Below are 10,360 nucleotides of genomic sequence, written 5' to 3' on the forward strand. Positions count from 1 at the left end.
GAAGGTGGCAGGGGTAAAATACAGGGAGCGAAAGGCTATTTACAATTTGTACAGAATCCAGATGGCAGTTATAAGAGTCGAGGGGCATGAAAGGGAAGCAGTGGTTGGGAAAGGAGTGAGACTGGGTTGTAGCCTCTCCCCGATGTTATTCAATCTGTATATTGAGCAAGCAGTAAAGGAAACAAAAGAAAAATTCGGAATAGTATTAAAATTCATGGAGAAGAAGTAAAAACTTTGAGGTTCGCCGATGACACTGTAATTCTGTCAGAAACAGCAAAGGACTTGGAAGAGCAGTTGAGCGGAATGGACAGTGTCTTGAAAGGAGGATATAAGAAGAACATCAACAAAAGCAAAACGAGGATAATGGAATGTAGTCAAATTAAATCTGGTGATGCTGAGGGGATTAGATTAGGAAATGAGACACTTAAAGTAGTAAAGGAGTTTTGCTATTTAGGGGGTAAAATAACTGATGATTGTCGAAGTAGAGAGGATATAAAATGTTGACTGACAATGGCAAGGAAATCGTTTCTGAAGAAGAGAAATTTGTTAACATCGAGTATAGATTTAAGAGTCAGGAAGTCGTTTCTGAAAGTATTTGTATGTAGCCATGTATGGAAGTGAAACATGGACGATAAATAGTTGGGACAAGAAGAGAATAGAAGCTTTCGAAATGTGGTGCTACAGAAGAATGCTGAAGATAAGGTGGGTAGATCACGTAACTAATGAGGAGGTATTGAATATAATTGGGGAGAAGAGGAGTTTGTGGCACAACTTGACTAGAAGAAGGTATCGGTTGGTAGGACATGTTTTGAGGCATCAAGGGATCACAAATTTAGCATTGGAGGGCAGGGTGGAGGGTAAAAATCGTAGAGGGAGACCAAGAGATGAATACACTAAGCAGATTCAGAAGGATGTAGGTTGCAGTAGGTACTGGAAGATGAAGAAGCTTGCACAGGATAGGGTAGCAAGGAGAGCTGCATCAAACCAGTCTCAGGACTGAAGACCACAACAACAACAACAACAGGATGTAAGTCTATCAAATAATACAATTGCCTCTCCTTGTAGTTAGGGTGTCATCGAAAAAGGTGATCGCAAAAGATTATACAAGGCGTCTACATGTCTCTGGCATAGTAAAATGTCGTGGCTCGCTATGGCACTTTCTAGAAATATTGTTCCAACTGCAGCCAGGGCTTACAAAATTTTTGTTGTCACAAGTCCGGAAATTCTTGTATCCGTAATAAAAGAATATCAGAGACGACTTATAAGCATGCTAGTAAAATCCACACCACTTCATAACAGATTGGACGCATAGTTAATTGCAAAATAAGTTTTACATTTTCAGCCTTCAGCAACACTTCCACATTGGTCAGTGTCTCACCACCGTTTGTTTCTCACTGATGCTAAGCACCACCACCAGGCTCATCAATGTTATCCAGACACAGCGCCCAACAGGATTCCCTGACTTACGGGGCGGAATATTTAAAGTTTGTCTTTCTCAAAATAGAATTCACGTGGACTGGTGCAGTTATTCACAGTTTTATACACAGTGAGTTTACCACTTTTTTATCAAAGCAACACGTTCAAGAAAAATAATTTGAAAGTTAGAAAGACATCAACTTTCAAAACTGGAACTTAAGGGTATTAATCGATATATAGTTACATAAGATAATTTGAGGAAATATATTATTTAATGTGTCGCTTATAGTTCTTCGGTTATCAGGTGAAAGTTTTGTTTCCAAGAAGAGGATATATATTTCGTCAGGTAACGAAATATAGCAGTTACTACGGACGTGTAACAGGGGCAAATATCAAATGCAGCTTGTAGGATGTCCACTAACGAGCAGGAGAATCTGGTGTTTGACTCTGAATCTGACCGCCAAATGACTCATCGATTTCCTACTTCTCAGGTAACAAATTACTATAGTCTTTGCGCCAAAAACTACTTTAAAAATTTCTGACCCACCTCGGAATTACCACGAGATAGTACACTCAGTTTATTAGAGAAGGGCATCGAGAAACTAACAAGTATAATTTTGTACATAATTTTATTTTATCAAATAACTCTAATAAAAGCGGCCAGCTTAAAAATTTGAAACGCACAATAAAGGCTGCCACTGGAAACAACAGTTTTTCTTTAAGAAATTTACAGTTTAATCATTAAATAAACATGATCTCATCGGTGGAGTACATCGCACAACAACTTTAGAATTACCCGCCAGATACGGCCTCGCAAGAGGCAGTGAACAGTCTCAGATTAATTATCGTAAAAAGGGAGTCACACTCTTCAGTTATCTAAAACACTTTTAAGAAACGATTATAACATATGTTTTGAAACGAAAGAAGCAACTGTATCATTTACACGTAAATAGAAGGAGGAACCGTTTCCGGGTAATGTGATCTAAAAGCCAGATAACGGAGCTGGTCAGCGGGGCTCATTTAGAAACGGGACTCGTCACTGTAGACAGCTCCACTAAAGTGAGATTCCAGGCTGAAGTGTCTGGAGACGCCCCGGGGTGCTGTTGGAAACCAACCTGACTATACGCTGCCATACGGCCCGACAACCAGGAGTCATGGTCTGGAGTGCCATTTCTTTTCATAGCAGGATCCCTTTGGTTGTCATCCGTGGCACACTTACAGCACAGTGACGTCGGTGATATACGATATTCTACGCCCCGTTTTGTTGCCTTTCATGACAAGCCATCCTGGACTTACATTTTAGTAACAAAAAGCGCACGCCGAGAGTTCATAAAGCTTGTTTCGTGCTCGCCAAACTATACGTTGGCCAGCAAGGTCGCCAGATCTCATCACAGGTCAGTACGTGTGAAGAATTACGGGCAGTTTACTCCCACTATCTCGAGATTTAGCGATTTATCGCGCGAATTGATCAAAATTTGGCATGATATCCCTCAGGAAGCCATCCAGCAACCCTGTCAATCAACTCTAAGCCGAATAACTGCCTGCATTACGACCAGAGGTGAACGATCGCTTTATCGACTTGCTCAATTAGTGATGCTCTTAGAGAAAAATACAACAGTCCGCCTACTTCAATCTGTCCTTCGCAGCCGTGCAGTGCGGACGTGTCGTTCTTTCCGCCTGCGGGCAGCGCGCGCTCGCTGTTGTTTACTTTTAGCGGCCGTCACTTACGTGACGCTTACGTATACTAGAAATATGGGGAATCGTTTTCGAAACTCAACACTACGATTCGACTTCTGCAATGACCACAACCGATTAAAAACCCTGGAAGTTGAACGCTTCCCATGCGACATAGCTAAGACCCCAGCTTCTGACATTTTGGGCATCCATTTGTCCATCTAGAGCAGTACGGTGTAAGTCAGAGTCGTCAACGACACGGCATGCGGAAGAATACTTCGTGCCATCAAACATGGACTATGCTTTTGCCACGCCGACGGCAATGTCAGTACGGTCGATCATGCGGGCTTGGGCATGCGCACCATACGGGTTTTCGAATTACCATTCAAGCTCGCGGCGAAAGGCGTTATCGTGGCTTTCCGCCCCTATCGCACTGTATATGACCACAATGCCGAAAGCTGGGCGCAATTCCGAACGTAACTTCTTCCTAACGGTGTACGACAGATCACCATCGATCTCCGTTGCCACGTGCCATTTTACACGAAAATCAACGGCTGCCGAGAGGTCGTCATACACGACGGCCAACTCAAGACCTGTTCCGGGTGCGGCATTGACGACCACCTGAGGTCTAATTGTCTTCAGCGAGGCAAGACCCGATTGCCGGCCGCTACCGCGGCGCCTCCGATTCCAACGACGGTTCTACGGATCACATTTTTTTTTTGGTCATCAGTCTACTGACTGGTTTGATGCAGCCCGCCACGAATTCCTTTCCTGTGCTAACGTCTTCATCTCAGAGTAGCACTTGCAACCTACGTCCTCAATTATTTGCTTGAAGTATTCCAATCTCTGTCTTCCTCTACAGTTTTTGCGCTCTTCAGCTCCCCCTAGTACCATGGAAGTCATTCCCTCATGTCTTAGCAGATGTCCTATCATCCCGTCCCTTCTCCTTACCAGTGTTTTCCACATATTCCTTTCCTCTCCGATTCTGCGTAGAACCTCCTCTTCCTTACCTTATCAGTCCACCTAATTTTCAACATTCTCCTATAGCACCACATCTCTAATGCTTCGATTCTCTTCTGTTCCGGTTTTCCCACAGTCCATGTTTCACTACCATACAATGCAGTACTCCAGACCTACATCCTCAGAAATTTCTTTCTCAATTAAGGCCGGTATTTGATATTAGTAGATTTCTCTTGGCCAGAAATGCCTTTTTCGCCATAACGAGTCTGCTTTTGATGTCCTCCTTGCTTCGTCCGTCATTGGTTACTTTACTGCTTAGGTAGCAGAATTCCTTAACTTCATTGACTTCGTGACCATCAAGCCTGATGTTAAGTTTCATGCTGTTCTCATTTCTACTACTTCTCATTACCTTCGTCTTTCTCCGATTTACTCTCAAACCATACTGTGTACTCATTAGACTGTTCATTCCGTTCAGCAGATCGTTTAATTCTTTTTCACTCAGGGTAGCAATGTCATCAGCGAATCGTATCATTGATATCCTTTCACCTTGTATTTTTATTCCACTCCTGAACCTTTCTTTTATTTCCATCATTGCTTCCTCGATGTACAGATTGAAGAGTAGGGGCGAAAGGCTACAGCCTTGTCTTACACCCTTCTTAATACGAGCACTTCGTTCTTCACCGTCCACCCTTATTGGTCCCTCTTGGTTGTTGTACATATTGTATATGACCTGTCTCTCCCTATAGCTTACCCCTACTTTTTTTCAGAATCTCGGACAACTTGCACCATTTTATATTGTCGAACGCGTTTTCCAGGTCGACAAATCCTATGAAAGTGTCTTGATTTTTCTTTAGCCTTGCTTAGGCATAGGCATTCTCTTCCCCTCCCGCCGAGCGTCGTTTGTCGGACCTCGATGCGGTGACCCTTCGAGCTGCTACAGATACCGCCGGGTCGACGCGTCACGCTGACAACCTGACGCTACTCCGGCGCCACTGCCTACAGCGACGACTTCCGATCGCCTCCTGGCCTACGATATGGACGTCCCTTCACTTATTGTCGCCTCTCAGACCGCTGCGACTCCCTCTCGTCTTCTTATACCGAAGGTCGGATTCGCAAACAACGTTCACCTTAAAAGCACAAGAGATGGCGCCGCACGATCTCCAAACCAGACAGCTCACACTCTGAGGCTCCAGAGACCGTCCGGCTCGACGAGGCTTCGGGAAACCCGCACGACGACGACAAGAATGCCGACACGCACGCCGGCTCTGGCCGTGCAGGTACCTACTCTGCTGGCTCACCCAGGTGCACCTGAACCAATGGCTTCCACTATTACGTCTGCTGCCGAGACGTCCACCTATCCTACGCACGAGGTAGAGCATAAGAACGCTACAACGACAGAGCCCTCGATGGCGCGGAGTGACGACGTCGACGATGGCCCGAACAGTACGCTTTGGACGGAGGTACTGGAAAATGAGACCTAGTTATGTCGACGGTAACGCCGCCAGGTAACGTACGACACTTCGCCGCTGCCTCGCTCCTCTTCACCCTCCACGTGGAGCTACCCTCCACAGCGGGGCACGACTCCAAACGTACCGAGTAGAACGATTAACACTAACAACATTAACTCCCTCGTGGTTATTTAAATGCTGCGAGAGATGATATGGGCATTGGACGTCGTCGTCGCACTGCTGCAGGAAGTCCACTTGGCCACCCTTGCGGACGTCGTGATATATAGCACGTATCATTCTCCTGGTGACCACCTGGGTCGTAGCGTAGCCATCCACGCTCGAGAGGGCACTCCGGTGACCTACTTGCCGTCCATCACAGGCATGGCAATCACTGTTATGGGACGCGTATTGTCAACATTTATGCTCCGTCAGGCTTCATTCACGGACGTGACGGAGCACAGCTCTATTAAGCAGAAATCGCCCCTTTATTTACAGGTCGCTTTGACCGTTACTTGCTTGGGGTTGGTTTAAATTGCGTGTTGCACCCTAAGGATCAAATTCCCCACTACAACACCTGTCAAGAACCGCGCCTAGTAACCCGTGATATGTTGCTCCTCGTCACTTGCGAAATTCTGCACGGCGACGCACCTTTACATATTTACCAGACGAGTCACTCCGCGATCCGACTTCACAAGATTAACGTTTCTCTGGAACCCACACCTGCCCACGAAGGTCCATAACTTTGGCCCTTTGCCTCTTCGGACCGCTGTGGCTAGATCTACAATATTCTCCTCCCGCAACAAGTCGTCCACCGTGGAAGCTTAACACCTCCTACCGCCACGATTGCGAATGCCTTAAACGCGTTACCGAGACATGGGCAACATGTGAATGTCGCTTACATACACTCCTGGAAATTGAAATAAGAACACCGTGAATTCATTGTCCCAGGAAGGGGAAACTTTATTGACACATTCCTGGGGTCAGATACATCACATGATCACACTGACAGAACCACAGGCACACAGACACAGGCAACAGAGCATGCACAATGTCGGCACTAGTACAGTGTATATCCACCTTTCGCAGCAATGCAGGCTGCTATTCTCCCATGGAGACGATCGTAGAGATGCTGGATGTAGTCCTGTGGAACGGCTTGCCATGCCATTTCCACCTGGCGCCTCAGTTGGACCAGCGTTCGTGCTGGACGTGCAGACCGCGTGAGACGACGCTTCATCCAGTCCCAAACATGCTCAATGGGGGACAGATCCGGAGATCTTGCTGGCCAGGGTAGTTGACTTACACCTTCTAGAGCACGTTGGGTGGCACAGGATACATGCGGACGTGCATTGTCCTGTTGGAACAGCAAGTTCCCTTGCCGGTCTAGGAGTGGTAGAACGATGGGTTCGATGACGGTTTGGATGTACCGTGCACTATTCAGTGTCCCCTCGACGATCACCAGTCGTGTAGGGCAAGTGTAGGAGATCGCTCCCCACACCATGATGCCGGGTGTTGGCCCTGTGTGCCTCGGTCGTATACAGTCCTGATTGTGGCGCTCACCTGCACGGCGCCAAACACGCATACGACCATCATTGGCACCAAGGCAGAAGCGACTCTCATCGCTGAAGAAGACACGTCTCCATTCGTCCCTCCATTCACGCCTGTCGCGACACCACTGGAGGTGGGCTGCACGATGTTGGGGCGTGAGCGGAAGACGGCCTAACGATGTGCGGGACCGTAGCCCAGCTTCATGGAGACGGTTGCGAATGGTCCTCGCCGATACCCCAGGAGCAACAGTGTCCCTAATTTGCTGGGAAGTGGCGGTGCGGTCCCCTACGGCACTGCGTAGGATCCTACGGTCTTGGCGTGCATCCGTGCGTCGCTGCGGTCCGGTCCCAGGTCGACGGGCACGTGCACCTTCCGCCGACCACTGGCGACAACATCGATGTACTGTGGAGACCTCACGCCCCACGTGTTGAGCAATTCGGCGGTACGTCCACCCGGCCTCCCGCATGCCCACTATACGCCCTCGCTCAAAGTCCGTCAACTGCACATACGGTTCACAACCACGCTGTCGCGGCATGCTACCAGTGTTAAAGACTGCGATGGAGCTCCGTATGCCACGGCAAACTGGCTGACACTGACGGCGGCGGTGCACAAATGCTGCGCAGCTAGCGCCATTCGACGGCCAACACCGCGGTTCCTGGTGTGTCCGCTGTGCCGTGCGTGTGATCATTGCTTGTACAGCCCTCTCGCAGTGTCCGGAGCAAGTATGGTGGGTCTGACACACCGGTGTCAATGTGTTCTTTTTTCCATTTCCAGGAGTGTAAGTACTGCACAACCACGATCTGGTGGCTGGAATGTGCAAATGTGCAATGCGACGTACCTTGATACAGCATGGCAAGGAAGCTCACTATGTGATCCAATGTACTCGTACACCCCTAAAAACGTAGGTTTTTCATATTAGGTGCATCGTGCTGCCACCTACTGCCAGGTACTCCATATCAGGGACCTCAGTAGTCATTAGACATCGTGAGAGAGCAGAGTGGGGGGCTCCGCGAAACTCACGGACTTCGAACGTGATGAATTGATTGGGTGTCACTTGTGTCATACATCTGTAATAGAGATTTCCAAACTCCTACAGATCCTCAGGCCCACTGTTTTCGACATGATAGTGAACTGGAAACGTGAAGGGACAGGTACAGCACAACACCGTACAGCCTGAACTCGTCTGTTGACTGACAGAGACCGCCGACAGTTGAAGAGGGTCGTAATGTGTAAGAGGCAGACATCTACCAGGCCATCACAGAGGAATTCCAAACTGCATCAGGAGCCACTGCAACTACTAAGACAGTTAAGTGGGAGGTGAGAAAACTAGGATTTCATGGTCGAGTGGCTGCTCACAAACCACATATCACGACAGTAAATGCCAAACGACGCGTAGCTTGGTGTAAGTAGGGTAAAAGTTGGTCGACTGAACAGTGGAAAAATGTTTTGTAGAGTGACGGATCACGGTACACAATGTAGTGATCCGATGGCAGGGTGTGGGTATGACGAGTGCCCGGTGAACGTCATCTGCCAGCACGTATAGTGCCTACAGTAAAATTCGGAGGCGTTGGTGTTCTGGTGTAGTCGTGTTTTTGATGAAGTTGGCTTGCACCCCTTGTTGTTTTGCGTTGCACTATCACAACACAGGCCTACATCAATGTTTTAAGCACGTTCTTGCTTCCCACTGTTGAAGAGCAATTCGGGAATGGTGATTGCATCTTACAACACGATCGAACACCTGTTCATAATGCACTGCCTGTGACGGAGTGGTTGCACGACAATAACATCCTACAGCACACCTTTGGGATGTTTTGGAACGCCGACTTCGTGCCAGTCCTCACCGACCGACATCGATAATCCTTCCCAGTGCAGCACTCCGTGAAGAATGGGCTGCCATTTCCCAAGAAACCTTCCAGCATCTGGTTGAACGTACGCCTGCGAGAATGGAAGCTGTCACTAAGGCTAAGGGTGGGCGAACGCCATACTGAATTTCAGCATTAGCGCCGGCCGCGGTGGTCTCACGGTTCTTGGCGCTCAGTCCGGAACTGCACGACTGCTACGGTCGCACGTTCGAATCCTGCCTCGGGCATGGATGTGTGTGATGTCCTTAGGTTAGTTAGGTTTAATTAGTTCTAAGTTCTAGGGGACTGATGACCTAAGGTGTTAAGTCCCATAGTGCACAGAACCATTTGAACCATTTTTTTTTTCAGCATTACCGATGAAAGACCCCACGGGCTTGTAAGTCATTTTCAGCCAGGTGTCCGGATACTTTTGATCACATATTGTAGCTACACGGCACCGGCACACTACCAACTATTTCTACGTCATTCTTTGCGACCTGAACGCCCAACCACCCACCCTTGAAACTAAGAGGGAACGCAGCAGAATTAAGGAACAAATTGTAACGCTGACACGGACACGCCGTCAAGATTCGGAGGAACAGGAACACCCCATCATGCATCATATCGTCTGCGGTAGGAAACACCGTCAACAACGACTCATAACCGACATCTACATCTGTTGCGGCCAGCACGTCACTTGTGAGGCCGAAATCATGCCTTTATAGACGACTACCGCACAATGTACGAGGACGAGACCACTGACAACCACTCTGAAGAGTTTGTGTTGCCACACGTCACTCGCACCCTCTCTGCCGACGAAGCGGACGAGCTGAGGTGGCCGGTTACGTGTGACGAAATCCAGGATGCTGTCAACAAATGTGCTTTGAGTAAGTCACCTTGTGTCGACGGATTGCTGATAGAATTTTATCGAGCCTTCATTGCGTCAATGGCGTCGTGATGGACGACAATGTTTCATGAACTGCTGACGATGGGGAACGCCATACCTTCACCCTCTGTCACGGGAATTATTACACCCATCCACAAACCGACACTGGGAGTGACGACATCACAATGCAGTCTCCAAACGCTACTGTAAAATTTTAGTACGGCTCCTGGCGACGCGTTGCCACAACATATTGCGTACCATTCTGCCATTCTGTCCCAAAAAAGCTGCCTCAGTTAACGTACAAACGGCCACAGGAGAATGCCATGGTTTAATTGCAGTTGCAGCGGCATGAAGACTCCGCGCCGAGGACGTTGCCATTAATTTTGGCGGCCATTCGGCAAGGTGCGGCATCTTATTCTGTTCTCGGTACATTAATGAGCTAAATGGGTTTTGCAACCGCCTTTATCGATACCATTTGGCGCCTGTAAGGTAGCGCCGGATCACTGATTCATATCAATGGCCATGTAGTGGGACTAGTGACCATACGGCGCTCCATACACCAGGGTTGTCCACTTTCGACATTATATACT

Source organism: Schistocerca piceifrons, chromosome 4 (assembly GCF_021461385.2).
Source record: "Schistocerca piceifrons isolate TAMUIC-IGC-003096 chromosome 4, iqSchPice1.1, whole genome shotgun sequence".
Lineage (NCBI taxonomy): Eukaryota > Metazoa > Arthropoda > Insecta > Orthoptera > Acrididae > Schistocerca > Schistocerca piceifrons.